General features: G+C 39.0%; 1 protein-coding gene across 1 annotated transcript in view; it reads right to left on the bottom strand.

The window, feature by feature from the left end:
* LOC134211629 (fatty acyl-CoA reductase wat) overlaps window positions 1–19,286 on the bottom strand; it is a 109,464-nt gene that overhangs the window by 77,591 nt on the left and 12,587 nt on the right. The window lies entirely within an intron of this gene.

Here is a 19,286-nt window from a genome sequence, read left to right as displayed (position 1 = left end):
TCTCGACAACGATCCGACGGGCACAAGAAGGCGAGGTGCGCCGCGGCAAGGTGGATCGATCAGATGGAAGATGACTTGCGGACCCTCCGTAGACTGTGTGGTTGGCGACGTGTAGCCATGGACCGAGCCGAATGGAGAAGAGTCTTATATACCGCACAGGCCACTTCGGCCTTAGTCTGAATAAATGAATTATAACGAACCATGCACGTTCGGTGTATATTAGTCAAATACTAAAGCGACCCAAAAAACATAGGAATTACAATCGAAACTTCTTCAGCTAAAACAACTAGCTTATTCAGCTTCAATTGTTTGTTGGGAATGGTTTGTGCCATGGCTTAACAGAACAGTAAATAAATGCGCAATTCTTTTTTTATTGTGTGCGCCATTATTTATAATTTCAATAGACGATTTTATCAGCTTCGAATGATTTTTATGCCTACTGTGCAACACATACACACGATCATTAGGGTGGCTCAAAAAACACTTTTTCAAATTTTTTGATGGACTCTAATCTTGTCGCGGTTTTCTGCATAACATTCTGTATTAAATTCTCCAAGATCTGAATGAGTATGATAGTTCTTCATCGTAAGTTGTGTAGTCCAACTGCAATTCACTGTTTTTTTTTATGTTTCTGCATACATTTTTGTATATAAACTTCCAACTAGTTTAGCACCGCCCAAACGTTGACTGATTTGGCTGAAATTTTGTCCAGAGCATAAGGGCATCAATTAGAACCGAATAAGAGGGCGGCCCATTAAAAAAATTTAAAAAAGTTTTCCCCATACTAATTTGAGCCACCCTAACGATCATACAGACGTATGCTTATCGAACTGAGTCGATTAGTATAAAACGCTGAGTTCCGGGACTCCTATAAAAAGTTAGTTTTTGGAGTGAAATGACAGCCTTTCGGCAGAACTGTATGAGAAAGGCAAAAAATTAGAGACCATTATTAAACATGATATTATTCACGTATGTCGCTACAGATCAACAAGGTACTGGTTTTATAAATAATTGTCTTCTTTTTTTAAGAGAACTTGTTAAGCGAAATGTCTACCAATTAATCAATTTGATGGATGTACAAACGCTGCCTACTATTTATATAAATTTTTAAAAAGTCTCACATCTTTTCACAATTGTGCAATTCCTGAGCATTTTCGTATTATCCTCTTTTTCCACATGATTTATCGTTTCAGTTTAAACAAGCTGGAATCTGAAATACCAGTTTTATTACGTCCGGATTAAGCAGCTGATGATTGCAAATGTTTGTCACTTTACAATATTATTGGTTACTAAAATGCTACGGATACCATTTTGCCTATGAATTATTAGGCGTTATGCAACAAATGGTTTGCGATAGTGCACTGATCGTTATAGACAATTATAATAAAATTTGTTTTTCCAATACCTCTCAATAGCAGCAGAAGCAAGAAGTAGAACGTCGGTTAAATTAAGTTAAATAAAGGATAAATTAATGGGTGTATCCATGAAATGCAGAAAAGGGTAAAAAATAAAAAAGACACACTAAGAAAAATAGAGCAAATCAAATGGGACATGGTGAAATGTGAATGGGAATACATATTCGTAGTGACTTAAATATTACTATTACTTTTGGTTAACTAAACTAAACTAACAACAACTAAAATACCTTATACCTTTTTAAAACCAATGCATATTTCTTCATATTTTATTTTAAAATATCCATTCAACAACATGTTCCCTTGATGTTTGCCACCGCACGGAATGATACGAATGTCATATTCACATGCAATCCATCAAGCGAAACCAACTCCGTCATCACCCAATTTCCACTATCTGGTCTCGCGGAACAATCTCTTATTGGTTGTAGTTTATGTCGGCAGTCAGGTGTCATTCGTTAAGGTAGCACTCGACAACCAAAATTCATCGCCCATGGAAAAGATATGCGGAACAACAGTTTGCTCGACAATGACCGTCAAAAAGCGAAGCTTAGGCAACCGCTCGGAAAGATTGACGTCGCCCGGAGGCGCAGAAAGGTCGCCGATCTGATTCGCTGCAAAACGCACAATTCGACCAAAACATACCATTAATAAAACAAACACCAATAAGCCCGGCCCGACTGGTCAGACTGGCGACTAGTGACTGAGGGGGCGATCATGGGTTTTAGGGTTCCCCTTGCAAGGGCAGACGGCATTATTGTGAGAGGGGTGAGGAGCATTCTCTGCAGCCGAAAAAGACAACTTGATTCATTTCGGACATCAGGCGCAAAAAGCTTCGGAAGCCACCACCACCATTCATCTCGAAGCGAGATGCCTATTTCAATAAAAATAGATTGGAAGTTGATCTCTCTGGCTTTGATGGTGGCGATGAGTTTGAAAAGCACGAATTATCACACAATCTAATATGCAGCATCTGCATAGAGGAAGATGCTCTGAACGCAATGAGGATTATTTTGAATGAATCATAAAGAAACAGAAATATTTTAATGGTATTCATTGAAAACAAAAGAAGTTTTTTTTTAATAACTTGCCATTATCCGCCACACCAAAAATCTTGTATAGAGCACCTTGGTTGTCGAGGCAATGATCTAAGCTTATTTTTTTACATTAGAATATATCGGTTTGACTATTTATATTAGCTGAGAAAAATACAAAATTAATGCATTCCAAGTCGCATCCATCTTAAAACATCATTTTAAGTTCGAGTACGTTGGTTATTAGATATGACTGTAAACATCATTATGGCTCCGTGAAGTGTTACAATTGCCATTACTGAAAAAAAGTGACATTTTGGAAATTTTAAATTTTCCGGTAATGAAAATCGCAGGTTCTATCTAATAAGATCAAGAAAACATATTTAAAAAAACTATTAAATTGGTCTAAAGACTAATTAAAGACTATTATGGGTGAAAGAAAATTTATATTTTGTTGACTTATTAGGTACTGAAACCAATCATTTTTTGCTGACGCGCTCATTTATCCAACTTGTGAAGTGTACCCCTGTATCCGTATCGAAAACAAAGAAGTATTCATTGAATCGGGAACAGGCAAAATTGGGACGTGATAAAAATCGTGCCATCACTTTATTTTGTACATATTCATTTTTAGAATAAAGCTATGGAAATTTTGTGGCAATATATTAAAAATATTTGAAAAGAATAAATAATCAATCATTGTATATTGGCATTACATCCCACACTGGGACACAGCCGCCTCGCAGCTTAGTGTTCCTTAAGCACTTCCACAATTATTAACTGCGAGGTTTCTAAGCCAGGCTACCATTTTTGCATTCGTATATCATGAGGCTAGTACGATGATACTTTTATGCCCAGAAAAGTCGAGACAATTTCCGATCCGAAAATTGCCTAGACCGGCACCGGGAATCGAACCCAGCCACCCTCAGCATGGTCTTGCTTTGTAGCCGCGCGTCTTACGGCAAAGAAATCTACAGTATCTTTCAGAATATTGAGAATGTAGATAATATTATTTCATGTTCTCTTCCTATTCTGAACCACTTGACCGAACTCAACCAAATTTGGTACAGACAAAGGGGCGGGAGGGTCATTAGAAAAAGGGGGCGGCTGAGAAGACGGGTTTTGTTTAGAAAACGACCAATTCAGTGTAACTTTTAACTCCCTGAACCGATTTCAACCAAATTTTATACACATATTAACTATGAGGAGACGATTATATGGAAGGGGAGTTGAAGAAAGATGGAAAGTCTGAAGGGTAGGGTATTGTTCAGAAAACGGACAATTTAGCGTAACTTTTGAACTTCTAGACCGATTCCAACCAAATTGTGTACACATTTTCATTATGAGGAGACCACAAGGGGCAACTCTAAACTTTGCGATAATATTACTAATTGTCCAGTAATACTCTCTTTTCTTGTCTTCTGGGGCCCTCCGTTCATATTGACTCTGTTGTATTTAGTGGCTGTTGTGATTACCTGAGAAGTAACCAGCAGCAGTCCGCAATATTTGTGTTTTTCTCGAGACGCATAATAAGAATTTAAAGAAGACAGAAATCATGTGTTGCCTAAAATTGGGTGGACTGTATTGACTGGGTGGCGTTATGCTTCATGCTTTCCCAACCAGGGCTCTTCGATCAATTTACATCAGATATTTATTTATTTATTTGATGCACCTTGGGAGACGATTACATGGGAGGGTGATTGGAAAAAGGTGGATATGGAGGGAAGGGTATTGCTCAGATGGGCAATTTAAGTTCTGAACTCCTGAACCGATTTCAACCAGATTTTGTACACACATTTTCTAATATACGAACATATGGAACGAACAATTTAGTGTAGCTTCTGAGCCCGTGGGCCGATTTCAACCAAATTTGGTGCACATATTATTTATCTTGAGTAGACGATTGGTGTGGTGGAAACCTGTTCAATTTGGAACCTCTCAACCGATTTCTACAAAATTTGGGACACAAGTTTTCATTTCATATTTAAATGTAGAATAGAGTTGTCCAGGAAAGAAGTAGTAGAAGAAGGCAGAAGGAATAAGTGTAAATAAATAAAGATTTTTTCGAAACCACAATAACCGTATATATGTTTATTCTTGCAACTCCATCAACGATTTGTGCAAGGGTTCTATGTTATGAAGTAAATAAATAAAAATGGAATGAAAATGTAAATGTATGAGGAAAACGAAAAAAGTGGAAGAAAGAGGAAAGTGGGGAAGGAAGAAGGAAATGAACAGGAAAAACATAAGGAAGAAAGAAAAAAATGAAGAAAAAGAAAGTGGATGGGAGAAGAAAAAGAACAGAGAGTTGAGTTTGTAGTATTAAGTTAAATGGCCCAACGCTAACACCAAGGAGAACACAAAGACAAACCTATTCAGTCACCCTATTGAAAAACCGATTACAATGTACACACCGGGTTGCATCTTTGGATCGATTCATATTTCGTCAATTTCTACTTATGCGTTTGGTACTGCAAAACGACATTTGATTGCATACTTAACTTTCAAACCCGAGCAAAGCCGGGTACATAAAGCTAGTAAGTTATAAAGCTCGAAATCTGAACACACTATAAGCATCATTAGTACCCTCATCACTATTTAGAAAACCAAGAATGTTTATCAAACCAGAAGAAGAAATAGAACATGTTCCATCAAAGGATAATCGTTTAATAGGATCAGCATTCTATGTATAGAAGGAATATTTAGACAAGCCAAACCCTATTCAATTTTTTACCAGGGTCTTCATATTCTTATAAAGGATAAACAGTAGAGAATTAGATTTCATAATAACTTTCCCAAAAACCACAAATGCTTATACCTGGTGAAATTCGTTTGACAGTAATTTGAACCACAATTTGTACAAAACAATATTCCCGGTTGCGACCGAGGGACTAGTGGTAAATAGAAGTGCATTAAGTCGGAAACTATCCGGGCGATTAGATACTTAAAATTGTCAAATATGGTCCTAAGCACCTGTCTCTCCACTACTCTGAGTGCTTGCAAGTCTTCCTCGAGCATTGTCCAAATTATATGAGCGTTGTGTACATGACACATTTGGTGAGGGTGTGAATCTTTTTTGACCGCAATTTTTGCTGGAACCCGAATTAGGCCCGACTTCCACAGATGATGTGCCTTCCTATTTCACGTCTAACATTATTATCAGCCGTTAGCAATGATCCAAGGTATATGATCGCGACAGGGAAGCAGTGTTCCGAAAGTATCCCTTTTCTAGGTGGTCGATGAATTCGTCTCCCTTGCTAATGTCTGATAATAATGTTAGTCGTGAAATGCGAAGGCACATCACCTGCGGAAAGCGGGATTGAAGGATGAAGGATTTCCCGTCGAACGCAACTTCTTGTGAGTCAATCACTGAAGGATACATGCCAGAAGTTTTTAAATTCATTTTGTATATCAAAATTGTTATTTTGGGCATACCTTCAGAACCCATAGTTTAATCCGGTCGATTTTTGAATAGGGAACAGTGAAACAGGTTTTCCTGTTGAAAACAAGTTCAAGTACATGGTAAGTGCTCGAAAACTGAGTGACATTTCATACGCATATTCATACACAAACAGACATCATCTCAATTCGTCAAACTGGATGTCCGAGTTTTATATTGTTTTCGGAGCGAACACATAGCCTTTCGCGACATTTGATGATGATGATGATGATGATGGTTCCGCCACATACCCCTACAAAAGCTTGAGCTAGACGATTTATCTTTGAGATAATTGATTGAATTTAATTCAACAACAATTTAATCAGATTTGCAAAACACAACAAAACCAATTTGATTACCATCACAGATATAAATTTCATAACTTTCCATTACTATCCAGCAAAAATACTTACATGGTACTTGATGGGCTACAGCTCTTCAATGAACCTACGCCGAATGGAGTATCCTTCTCCACTGGACTCGATCCTGGGTCAATCTCTTCCAGTCGCCCTGAACATTGAGCGCCCTCAAATCCTCTTCAACTGCAAAAAGTCATCGTGTACGCTGCCTTCCACGAAGCCTGCGGCCTCTTCCGGGTTCTCTACTAAATATTATCTTCGCTTGACGTTCTTCCGGCATACGAACAACGTGACCAGCCCACCGTAGTCTGCCGTGTTGTACAAGCTTAATAATATCCAGCCCTTTATACACCTGGTACAATTCGTGATTCATGCGACGCCGCCAGATACCGTTCTCCTGTTTACCGCCGAGTATTGTCCGCAGCACCTTACGCTCAAATACTCCGAAAGCTCTTCAATCAGCCTCCTTTAACGTCCATGTTTCATGGCCGTATAAAGCCACCGGAAGAATCAGAGTAGTATACAGCGCGAGTTTTGTTTTCGTTTGCAGACTACGGGACTTAAGCTGGTTACGAAGTCCGTAATAAGCCCTATTTGCAGCTGCATCACTAAAGTTCCAAGATACACTAATTCTTCCACCACTTCAAATTTTTCCCCATCCAGCACCATTTCACTACCACTACCACTAATGAACCCACGTTGATTGCCAGCGACCATGTTCTTCGTTTTGCTGGTATTGATCGTGAGTCCAATCCTCGCTGTCTCCCTCTTAAAAGGCACAAAAGCCTCTTCAGTTTTACTGAATCGTACGCCGCCTTGAAATCAATAAACAGATGATGTGTCGCAAGTTGTACTCCCGGAATTTATCAAGGATTTGTCTCAGGGTAAACATTTGATCCGTTGTTGATCGGCCCTCACGAAAACCTGCTTGGTATTCGCCGACGAAGGACTCTTCAAGCGGTCTCAATCTGTTGAATAGAATACGGGACATAATTTTGTACGCCGAATTAAGGAGGGTTATTCCTCGGTAACTGACGCACTCCAGTCTGTGCCAGGGCAAATGAGGCCGTCCACCCAGCTAGCAGGCATTTGCTCGTCTACCCATATTTTCGACATAATATGGTGCAGAACTTCATAAAGCTGCTCACTGCCATTGTTTCCACCTGACAGCCACTTCGGTTTTATCTGTCAGCAAATTCCATTGTTGGTCGTTGCACATGACGGGAGATGGCGCTGTCTTTCTCCGCACGCCATTGACAGACTCATAAAACCTCCGCATATCGTTCTGCTCCATTTTTCCTGCGCCTCACTAATAACTTGTTCTTCGTACTCTTTTTTCTTCCTGCGGTGGGTTCGTTTTTCGGCTGCTCTTGCTTCCTTGTACCGATCTCTATTCGATCGGGTACCCGACACCAGCATTCGGCTTCTGGCAACGTTCTTCTCGTCTATCACTCCCTGACACTCCACATCGAACCAACCCGTCCTGGGTCGCCTCTGTGCAGTGCCTACCACTTCTCGCGCTGTTGTGCTCACCGCTCCATGGATCGACTCCCATAGATCGTTGATGTTGTCGCTAACGTTGATTGCACTTATCCGTTCGTCGAGCTTCTTGCGGTACTCAGCCGATACTCCTTCCGCCGACAATCGCTGGATATTGTAACGCATCGTTCGCTGTGATCTTTCGTTCGATACAGTTGACAACCGTGATCGAATTTTACTGACAACGTGGTAGTGATCAGAGTCAATGTTCGGACCTCTGAATGTCCGCACATCGATAACATCCGAGAAATGGCGCCCATCCACAACATGGTCTATCTGGTTGCAAGTTTCACCATTTGGGTGTCTCCAGGTGTGCTTTCGGATGTTCTTTCGTGAAAAGTAGGTGCTACTGATGGCCATCCCTCTAGCAGCAGCAAAATTTACTAGACCGTTGTCATCCAGCAAAAATATGATTCGTAAAAACTGTATCAATAGTAATGCATCGAGATCATAAAAGTGCAAAACTTGTGAACTGTGATACCTCTCGTACAGATTTCAAAGGTTCCACCAAGAATTGCGTTTCATGTTATTACAAGTAACGTTGGCCACTCGTAAGCTTCAATAATAATCTAATAAACTATTTTATTGTCATCAAAATTAAAGCTTGTGTTACCTCTCCGTTGATATCAAAAGTTTTATATTCACTCCCCAAAATTAAACTGATTATCAGATTTTCTTAAAATTGTCAGGGAATGAAATGTTTCTAATAAGTTATGATTAACACCATTTTTATATTCGATTTCATTATCTATCCCGAATGCGGGCACTTTCCTCTTCACCCCACCCATCAAACTTTTGTGCAAACGATTTCCCCAATGATTTTGTTGTTTTTACCCAAATTTTCTTCAACTCCAGCTCTATTTTAATAATTTTGAGATGCTTGCAAAGTTTCGTCTTCACAATTGCCCATTTTTTTTTATTTAGACGAAGTTCCGGTGAATTGGATGGATTAATGTCTTTTGGCACAAATTTAACTCCGTTAGCTTGGTACAACTCCTACATGTTTTGAGCATAGTTCCAGGACGCCAGATCATGCCAAAACAGAGTTGATATGTTGTGTTTTCTTATGAATGACAAACGATGCTCCTTGAGGCACTCTTCGGTGTAAATCGTATCGTTGATTGTTCCGGAAGTAATGAAGTGAGTGCTTACTTTACCACGTACCACATCCGCAAATCGCCTGCCTTCTTTGCACATTTTGATAGCTTCTTCGTTCGGACCGGAACATCGAACTTAGACTTTTCAACGTAATATTCATGCCCAGGAAGTTGACGGAAGTCAGCTTTGACGTAGGTTTCATCATCCATGCCGCGCCGGTGCAACACGATTAAGTGAACAACTTCGTATAGTCTCCGGGCACGGGTTTTTGCAGTGGTGTTATGCTTTTCATTCTGGTGTGTGGCTTTTTGCACCATGTAATATAACACGCTTCATGGTTCTCTGCACAAAACCAACCGACACCTTTAATTTGTTAGCGACGTCTCGAATGGAGATGTTTTGAAACTTCTTGAGCTGTTGTACCACTCCTGGTCATTTTACTGTCCATTGGACCACTCCCTTCCTTCCTATGAACACTCAGACGCTCCTTGAAGATTCGTATTACACGAAACACAGTTGAATTTGCAATTCCAAGCTTTCTAGCGATAGATCGATGGGACGCCTCCGGATTTTGATTGTAGATGCACAAAAATTGTTCTCTGGCAATTTCTTGTTCCGACGACATGATTGGAATTGGAATAAATATCTTTGAAATTCTGCAGAAACTATGAATAAGATTTACTAAAATTTTCAGGATTTTTACTTACGGTTTAAAAGTTACAAAAATTTTTCGGTGTGCCATTTTTATCGAATACACCCTTTAATCCATTTTCTTTATATCTTTCAAACGCAATAGTCGATCGTTATCAATATTAATAGTGATCAAAAAGTCTTTTTTGAATGTAACTTGTTAAGAGAAAACCCATTTATTACTTTTTTGAAAAATTGGCAAATGTTTTTCTTAGCTTCTGTGCACACTGTGTGAAATGTAAAAAAATGTATCTCTATCTCGTTTACAAGTAACAAGTTATACAGTTGAACCTACACCTGTTTATCTGGATGAGAATTAAGTGGAGAGGTGCAATTAGGTCAGAGACTTGTGTTTTAATTACCATTACAATAGCATTATCTATAATGCGAGTAACAAACTTGGATTCATAAAAAGATTTAGTTACCATTTCAATGATCCATACACAATCAAGACATTATATATCTCATATGTAAGGGCCCTCCTGGAATATTGTAGTATAGTGTGGGCTCCATATCAAGAAACGCATATAAAGTCTGTTCAAAAACTTCGCTGGGTTGGACGTGCTTTCCTCTGCCGTCTTATGAATCTCGATGCATGTTGATCAATTTATTTAGTCTCAAGAAAAGAAGAGAATATGCCATGGTAGCCTTTATTAACGATGTTGTATCACAAAAAGTAGACAGTACAGTTGTTCTTGAAAATCTAAGTTTTTATGCTCCCACTCGATATCTGTTTTATATTAATAACCAAAGAACTAACTATGCCAAAAATGGGCCTATTAATAGAATGATGTCCTGCTATAATAGCTATTTTGAATCAGTTGACACAACAATGAATAGGAATGTGCTAAAAAACTTTCTTCTCTAGATTTTCGAGGTAATGACTGATGCAAAATAGGCATTCAACATTATACAGTAATATGAGTAATATATAATGCAAAATTGTTAATTTTGTCTACGTATTGTTTGACGACAAATAAATAAAAAAAAGTGACCGGGTTATTGTTAATATGGGAGATGCGTTCCATGTAAAAAAATCCGTGTTATTTCTAGTAAAAAAAAGAATCGGGTGTATAACACTACGGTACAACTTTGTTGTACAAGGAAGATAAAAACATTGAACAAGAACTAATATATACGACTAATATAACAAAACGTAGAATAAATGGGAAATATTGCGAATAACTGAAGCAATATCTCTGCAGTAGTTTTTTTTTTTATAATAATAAAGTTCTTTCCTTATTATTGAGAAGACACACCGCCGCCGCTTGGTGAATTAATCAAAGATGTTGATATCCGTTTTTACTATCTCATTATGTACAGTCCTTATTTTTTCGGAATTTTAAACCAATAATAAATAACTAGGTTTCTCACTTGTTATAATGCCAGTTAGTACTATCCCATTTGATTCCACCACTTGATTGTATTTATTCAGATACGAATTTGAACCTCAACAGTAAGGTAGTTGAGGTCGAAATACGTATCTGTTAAGATTCAATCAAGTGGTGGAATAAAATGGGATAGTACTAACTCGTCAAATGAAGGCTTTTCACTTAAACGCTCTAAATAGTTTTCTAATCAACTAGGTTGCTCTTAATATAAACAACAGTTTGCTATAAAAGTTAAGATCAACGGCTTTGTCTAAATTGTTTTATTATAGGTACTCGAAAACCATAGCTCATAGATCAACTATACTTCTTTACTCATCGTAAATCAGAAAATGAAAAAATGTGGAAATTCAATACATATTAAACTCGACTATGGCATAGGTTTTTCTCTACATGCTCCAAATGCCAATCAAACTAACCCGGACCGTTATGTTTGAGGTACCTTGCGAACCGACATGTTAGTTTCTCGAAACAAAGGTTCAAATCATTGACCAATGGAGAAACCATTCGCGCGATGATATTTTTTTCCGACAAGGTCATACCCGCGCGAAAGAATAGCGGCATCTCTTCAGCACGCTGCCGCTGAGTGCGGTCCGTTGGCTTTCGACTACTTCAATATCCATAGCGACCTTAGCCGCGACCAGCTGAGCGAGCCTTACACACATCGACCGGCAATGACATGGACGGCCATGGCTACACCAAGCGGGAAATCAAAACGGATCTTTTGACCAATATTGCCAGCAAGTAATAAACGACAGCAGCTCTCGGAACGGAACTATCATCTTCTATTTAAAAACCAGGTGGGGGTTTATGGCACCTACGAGTACGACATGTGAAAAGATTTTCAGTTGCGTCAATTGAGTATGAAAATTTAAATAAGTAGGTACACAATTTATCAACGAAGCAGATGGTGTCCTTCAGACTTTTATTAAATATTGACTGTGAGTGAACCATTGGAACTCCATTGAGAAGCAAAATGTATTTATCTATAGTGGAAGATCTGTTTATATTACAATGAACTCTCATTGCTTCAAACAGAAGCCCCTTAAGTTATTGTTATCTGTGTTCTAGGGGTGACAAAGCACAAATAAATCCGCTTTTATTCCAAAGAGGGAAAACGATGATAACAAGTCTCTCTTGCTTGTTACAAAGATTCAGATTAATAATGGGAATGTAATACCACTACAGCCAACCAGTGATAGACAGAAATATGTAGTAAAATGCTAACCAGAATGTTTTCCATACAGGATGTCATGAGAATCGTGACACAGCTGGAAGCTGGTATGGGAACGTGTCACAAAATGCCATCTTTGGATGATAGGGGATGTTGGGGTAAAACGGACCGGGACAGAAGTTGTTTGAACTAAACTGAACTGAACTTTTGATACTCCATCAGCTGGATCTTGTTATTTGTTTCAAATTACGAGTACGACATGTTTTACCACATTCAAATAATGAAAACTTTTTTGGTGTTTAGTCTATTCAAAGATTGTGTACAGATTGAATGGCAATTCATATCACAAATCGTTTTTTTACAGAATTTTCTAAGAAATGAGTTTATGGTGGGGTAAAATGGACACGTTCTTGCGTGGATAATATGAACCGTATGAATTTCATACATTTCCCATCAACAATAGTATTTTTTAAGTTTGTACATTCAGTTTTTTACGCGGTTGTAATTCATTAATTTCTCGGATAACCTACACTTTTATAGTATTTAAACCACCTAAATTTTCTCTGACTTTTGTAAATTTTTTCGTGAGGTTTTGACATTGAAGGTCTTAATCGATATGCTTTTTCAGTAAAACCATTGTCAGTTATTAATCAATCAATTATTATACCACATTTACATTTCAAGAGGCACATTTCTTGGCTATAATGCATTCGATTTATCAATTCAGTTCAATGTTTTGAGCTTAACTTCTTAACATGTATGTTTTACCCAAACACGGTGTTCATTTCACTCGCACACTTTAAAATCGAGGTTTTGCAGCCTTATTTTCATTATCCTAAAAAAAATCACAAAATTGATAATTTTCCACTGAATGAACAAAATTTGATTATTTTCCACCGAATGAACTTCATGGTATCGTGGAGTTTGACTATAAGATTTATGTAAGTAGTTTAGGTCCCCAATACTACAACGTTTTTCATGAGAAAATTACGTGATTCCTAAGGGTGTCCATGTTACCCCCAGCCTTCCTCCACATTGTAACAAGGTTCCGCAAAATATTTGTTACTTGTAAATTGCTATCAATTGAATTCAATGAAATAGTACACCTAATCTATAATTGGTATTCAAAATGACTTTTTTGCAATTCCTGATCATAATATCTGGTTTACAGTTCGTCTTTGAGTGATAAAACGGCCTACTTTTCCATACCAACATCTAAAAAACACCTAAATAAAGATTAAAAAAAAAAAATCCATACCAACAAAATGGTTGCTAAACGTTGTTGGATAAACGTACAACTCGTGCTGAAAAAATCATCTTTTTACAACTTGTTGCACAAACTACTATTTACGTTCTACGTGCGGTTTTTCCTATGTTCCCCGTCTTAAAAATGCCAGCGTGTTTGTTCGCATAATTTATGAGAATGTTCGAAGCAAACGTAAATAATAAATATCAAAAGCGGTATTGATCGACCCAAGACACTCGATTTAGCAAATGAGATGATCGAACGGATCTAATCTCCGAGGTCTTTCGAAGCAATGCAGTGGATGGAAGGCCTACTCTTATGTAAATCAGATTCTTTCTGTAAAACGTTAGATCTGTAATGTTCCATGGTCACCATTTGGAATACTGTTTCCAACGGGTGGCGATCTCATGCAAATTTATTACGATGTCGTCAACCCGGATAGAAACGAAATTTGCAACATAGTCGCTTCTAAACTAGTATTCTTCAATGTCAAAGTGTTTGTTGGACTGCCAATGAGGCGTCTGGGATTCGGCGATTTCAAAATATTGATACGTATTTATGTTCAATCGGAGTTTTTAAAGGGTGATAATGTTTGAAAAATTTGATCATATGAAAGAAATGGACTATTCCTTTATCTCAGTTCAATTGTTTATGAAATAAAATTATATTATCCATTGGTTCAAACATTCAAACGAAAACAAGCATCAGCCATACATGGCTACTACTCACTAGTGAAGAGTTCAACTTTATTAAACAGCATGTAAATATTAGCGGTGATGTACAAACTGACCGTAACACCCCCTACACTAGATGGGGTTAGGAAAGCCATTCAGGAGGTGAAAAACAAGGCTAAATGTGTTTCATCTATTACCGCCAAATAATAACTCTCCTCTACACGGTAAATGCTGGGACAATGCATACCATTGGCACTTCGATTAAAATAGACACCATCTCAACCTTCTGTGCAAGCCAGGTTACGTGCAAACTTCCGGAAGATCGGGTTACTTACACCGGTGGGAGCTTCAAACATATGCTAACAGGGAAGGGAAGGTGGTTTTTTTTTAATTGAGTTTATTTGACAGGCTCAGGCGTGTATAACACTTAACGGAGCCAAGACTCTTCATGGTATTTACAAACTATATCATTATTATCAACTAGTTTTTTTGTGGACGCAGAAGCGCCCGTGGCAAGAGTTTTTTTTTTTCAATATAAACGATTCATTAATTCATGCATTTAAAAAAAAATCAAAATATTCAACGTCTGTTGTCTGTGGTTTTTTTTTCATCAAATGCTGTGTCTGGTTGTCTAAGGTTGTCACTGGTTTTGTTTTCTACATCTGATAGTAAAAAAGAATTGAAGTGTCAAATATTTTATTTTTTGTGAGAATTTCCCCGCCTGCTGCGTCTGGTTGGCTAGTCACCGGACAGACAAACAGGGCTATTATATATAGTACATTTAGTGAGGGGAAAGGGACATAGACCAAGATACTCGAGGCAACTCAAGGTTAGATTGCGTATATTCAGGAAGGACGAAATCGAGGTGGTTGATAAATTCGTGTACTTGGGCTCACTGGTGACCTTCGATAACGATACCAGCAGAGAAATTCGGAGACGCATCATGTGTGGCAAGTACAATGGATACACTATGCCCAGGGAACCGAGAATGTTTTTCACCGAAAACATCCTAGACCAGATCGATAATTGAACTCGCCATCTTCGGATTGGTAATCCTACGTTTTTGCACGCAAAGCTATCTGGAGACCCCAGACTGACTATTTACAAAACGCTTATTAGACCGGTAGTTCTGTACGGACACGAGACTTGAACGATGCTCGAGGAGGACCAACGCGCACTGGGAGTTTTCGAAAGGAAAGTGCTGCGTACCATCTATAGTGGAGTGCAGATAGCGGCCGGTACGTGGGGGAGGCGAATGAATCACGAGTTGCATCAGTTGTTCGGAGAACCATCCATCGTTCACACCGCGAAAATCGGAAAACTGTGGTGGGCCGGGCACGTAGCCAAAATGTCGGACAGTAATCCGGTGACAATGGCTTTCGACAACAATCCGACGGGAACAATGAGGCGATGTGCACAGCGGGCAAGGTGGATCCATCAGGTGGAGGACAATATGTGGAGGTTAGTGGAGGGCCATCAAAAAATAAAATAAATAAATAAATAAAATCGATGTAGCGTAGCGTCGTGCTCGAGTTGTGGTTCGTCAAAGAGCATCTTTTGGATGTCCAAACCTTTATGTTACACGGGACAATAAGACAAAGACAAAAACTGAAAAAAACACTGAGAAAGAAAAAAATAGAAGTATTAGACTTTGATGTCAGACGAGCAAAGAAGGCATAGATAGCCTGCATATACTCCACATCGCGATCCCCCAAAACACCTCTCACTTCCCTATCCAAAAAGTCGAAAGACAAAAGGTCGAAGGGAAAAATGATCGAAAGTGACAAAACGTTGAAAGGACAAAACGTCGAACGGGACAAAAGGTCGAAAGAGATAAAAGATCGAAAAGAATAAAAGATCGAAAGAGACAAAAGGTCGAAAATAATAAAAGATCGAATGGGACAAAAGGTCGAAACAGACAAGAAACTGAAACGAAGAGAATCAATCTTGCACAATACAAGTTTTATTCATTTTCTCAAATCAACAATTATTTGTATCTCTAATACAGCGGTTCTCAACCTGGGGTACATGTACCCCTGGGGGTACCTTCGCTGGTCCTAGGGGGTACCTCAGACAAAAATGCGTAATGGCGGACATATTACAATTTCAATCAAAATTCATTGATAAAGTTTTGATAATTGTGTAATTTCTATTTCAATAATTTATATTGTACATAATATGTAATGCGATCAATAAATTCCAATTCAATCCTGCCTTCCACAACCAGCCCAAAGTATGAATGGCTGAGGAACAAAAGATCAAACGAACAAAACGTCGAATGAACAAAATGATTTTTTTTACACTAAAACTCTGTTGCTTCGTTGCAAGAGGATTAGATGCATCCTTTTACGCCTCTCGGAAGCCACCTTTCAATTGGTTAGGCTGCCTTCTTTCAAGAGGCTGGGAAGCCTCCTTTCAAGAGGCTCGGAAGCCTCCTTTCAAGAGGTTCGGAAGCCTCTTTTCAAGCGGTTCAGAAGCCTCTTTTCAAGGTGCTCGGAAGCCTCCTTTCAAGAGGCTCGGAAGGCTCCTTTGAAGAGGCTCGGAAGCCTCCTTTCAAGAGTCTTTCTAGAGGCTCGAAGCCTCTTTTCAAGAGGCTCCGAAGCCTCTTTCCAAGATACTTGGAAGGATCCTTTCAAGAGGCTCGGAAGCCTCATTTCAAGACGCTCAAAAGCCTTCTTTTCTACAGGCTCAAAAGCCTCCTTTTCTAGAAACTCAAAAACCTCCTTTCAAGATGCTCGGAAGCCTGCTTTCAAGAGGCTCTGATGCCTTCTTTCAAGAGGCTCAAAAGCCTCCTTTCAAGAGGCTCTGAAGCCTTTTTCCAAGAGGATCGGAAGGCTCCCTTCGAGAGGCTTCTTTCAAAAGGCTGGGCAGCCTCCTGTCAAGAGGCTCGGAAGCCTCGCTTCAAGAAGCTCAGAATTCTTCTTTCAATAGGCTTGGAAGCATACTATCGAGAGGCTCCGAAGCGTTCTTTCAAAATGCAACGGAAGCTTCCTTTTGAGTGGCTCGAAAACCGCCTTCAAGAGCCTCGGAAGGCTCTCTACAAGAGGCTCAGAAGCCTCTAATAAAGAGGCGTGGAAGCCTACTCTAAAGGGACTCAAAAGCTTAAAGGAGCTTCCCTTCAAAAGGGCTCAGAAATATGTTTTCAAGAGGATTGGAAGCTTACTTTCGAGAGGGGGTACCTCAAATCATGCAAAAGTTCGAAGGGGTACCTCTCAAGAAAAAGGTTGAGAACCGCTGCTCTAATAGAACTATCTATATTTTCATAATATTGTTTCATACAAATTACTCCTTTAAAAATTGCTCATTCTTCAACTTTGATTGATGAGTTGTGTGTTATTTCTGCTTGAAGTCAAATGCATTTTATAAATTAATTTTGAAAACACCGCACTTATAATCTAGTTGTTCTTGATTGACCTTTTGTCCCTTTCGACATTTTGTTACTTTCAACCTGTTGTCCTTTCGGCGTTCTGTCCTTTCGACCTTTTGTACTTTCGACCTTTTATCTTTCGACCTTTTGTCAAAATTACATATGCACTATAAGATATATTGCCAGTATTTATACTACATAAACGATTCACGGCAGTATACATCTTTAACTGATTTGTTTATTTGTTTATTTGTTTATTTGGAGCAGGGAAAATCCCATTCGAGTAGAACCATGGAATCTTTCTCAAATGGGCGTAAAACCTCCTCATCTTTTCATATCAACACAAATACAATAATTCCAAATGATACATTGTTTGACTTAAATTACTTAATATTATATAATATATCCTAATGGCCTATGCTAATGTGTGATACTGTTGGAAGCTGAGAGGAGTGTAGAACACCCCGTGAAAGGTGAAAATCAAATGCGGTGGAGCAGCGATTGAAGATGCATAGCATTAGCATTGTTACGGTGTAATTCGTAGATTGGACACTAGTGATACTCATGTTTTACTTTTGAGATCCTTATCTGGATTGCTATCAGAAATCAAGAAGGGGAGTGGTACTTGATTCCAGTCTTAAACATATACAAAAACATAACAAAAGCATGAGGATTACTACTCCTGGCCACGCCCATCTTCACCGTAACTAGGGAGAGGAAGGAAGTGTTGATGTAGTACTCACTTAACGAGAGGCCACCGACTTAGCGACACCCTCATAAGTACCAAGGAGTTGCATAATAAGGAAGGTAATCGTTGAGTCAGGATTTGCCTGTAGCTGGCAATGTAACCGTGGTAGATCTTACCCCGTAACACACCACGTAAAGGTGTCCATCCAGCATTGAAGATGCGATTGAAGATGCGACACATACTAGTGAATGGCTCATTTTGCGCATAGTTTGTGCGAGCACCTCTCAAGAAAATGAAAGGTGTTGACCGAAGTGGACGAAAGGCGATATTGAAGTTCAATTGAGAGAGCAAGGCCGGACAATCAATTCTAGATTGCAGGAGATCTGCAATGAAAAGCGCATTGGAAACGTCACGATGCTCGCTTAACAGATCTTAACCAATAAGTTGGCAGCGTGCTTCATAACTTGGTAAGTTATTTGGATCATTCCAAGGAAGACGGCGTAGAGCAAAACGAACGAATTTTCGCTGAATTGCTTCGATTCGTATTGTGCTGTACAACTAATGAATATTCTAGTAATGACCTCACTAACGCGCAGTAGAGCGATGTTAGACATTGAATGTTATAGAAGTGCTTCGCAATGCGGAAAATAAGTCCAAGTGTTTTCGACGCTTTCGATGTGATAAAGGCGATGTGGTCTTTGAAAGTCAGCTTAGCGTCTAGATCCTTAACAACAGATTCTCGTCTAATAGCGGTAGATCCGATTTTGTAACAAAAGTCAATAGTAGAGCGCTTGCGGGAAAATAAAATTACAGAGCATATATTGGCGTTGAGGACCATGCAATTGATCTCGCACCATTTGACGAAAATGTCGAGTCGACGTTGTAGAAACAGAGCATCCTGATCATCATCAATAGTCCAGTATAATTTGAAATCATCGGCAAAAGAAAGCTGGAAGGATTCGAGCACAAGATTCACATCATTCAGATATACTAGAAATATCAGAGGTCCTAAGTGACTACCTTGTGGCACACTTGACGTAACACCAAAGTATTGCGAGGTTGAGTCTCCAATGATGATGGCCATTTCCCGACCAGTTGGATAGGATTCACGCCATAACAGAAAGGGTCCGGAAAAACCTAGGCGTTCAAATTTGGCAATAGTAATCCTGTGATTG

This window comes from Armigeres subalbatus, chromosome 2, assembly GCF_024139115.2.
Source record: "Armigeres subalbatus isolate Guangzhou_Male chromosome 2, GZ_Asu_2, whole genome shotgun sequence".
NCBI classification, from domain to species: Eukaryota; Metazoa; Arthropoda; class Insecta; order Diptera; family Culicidae; genus Armigeres; species Armigeres subalbatus.
Note: the sequence above shows the minus strand (reverse complement) of the source record. Positions and strands in the feature narration are given on the sequence as shown.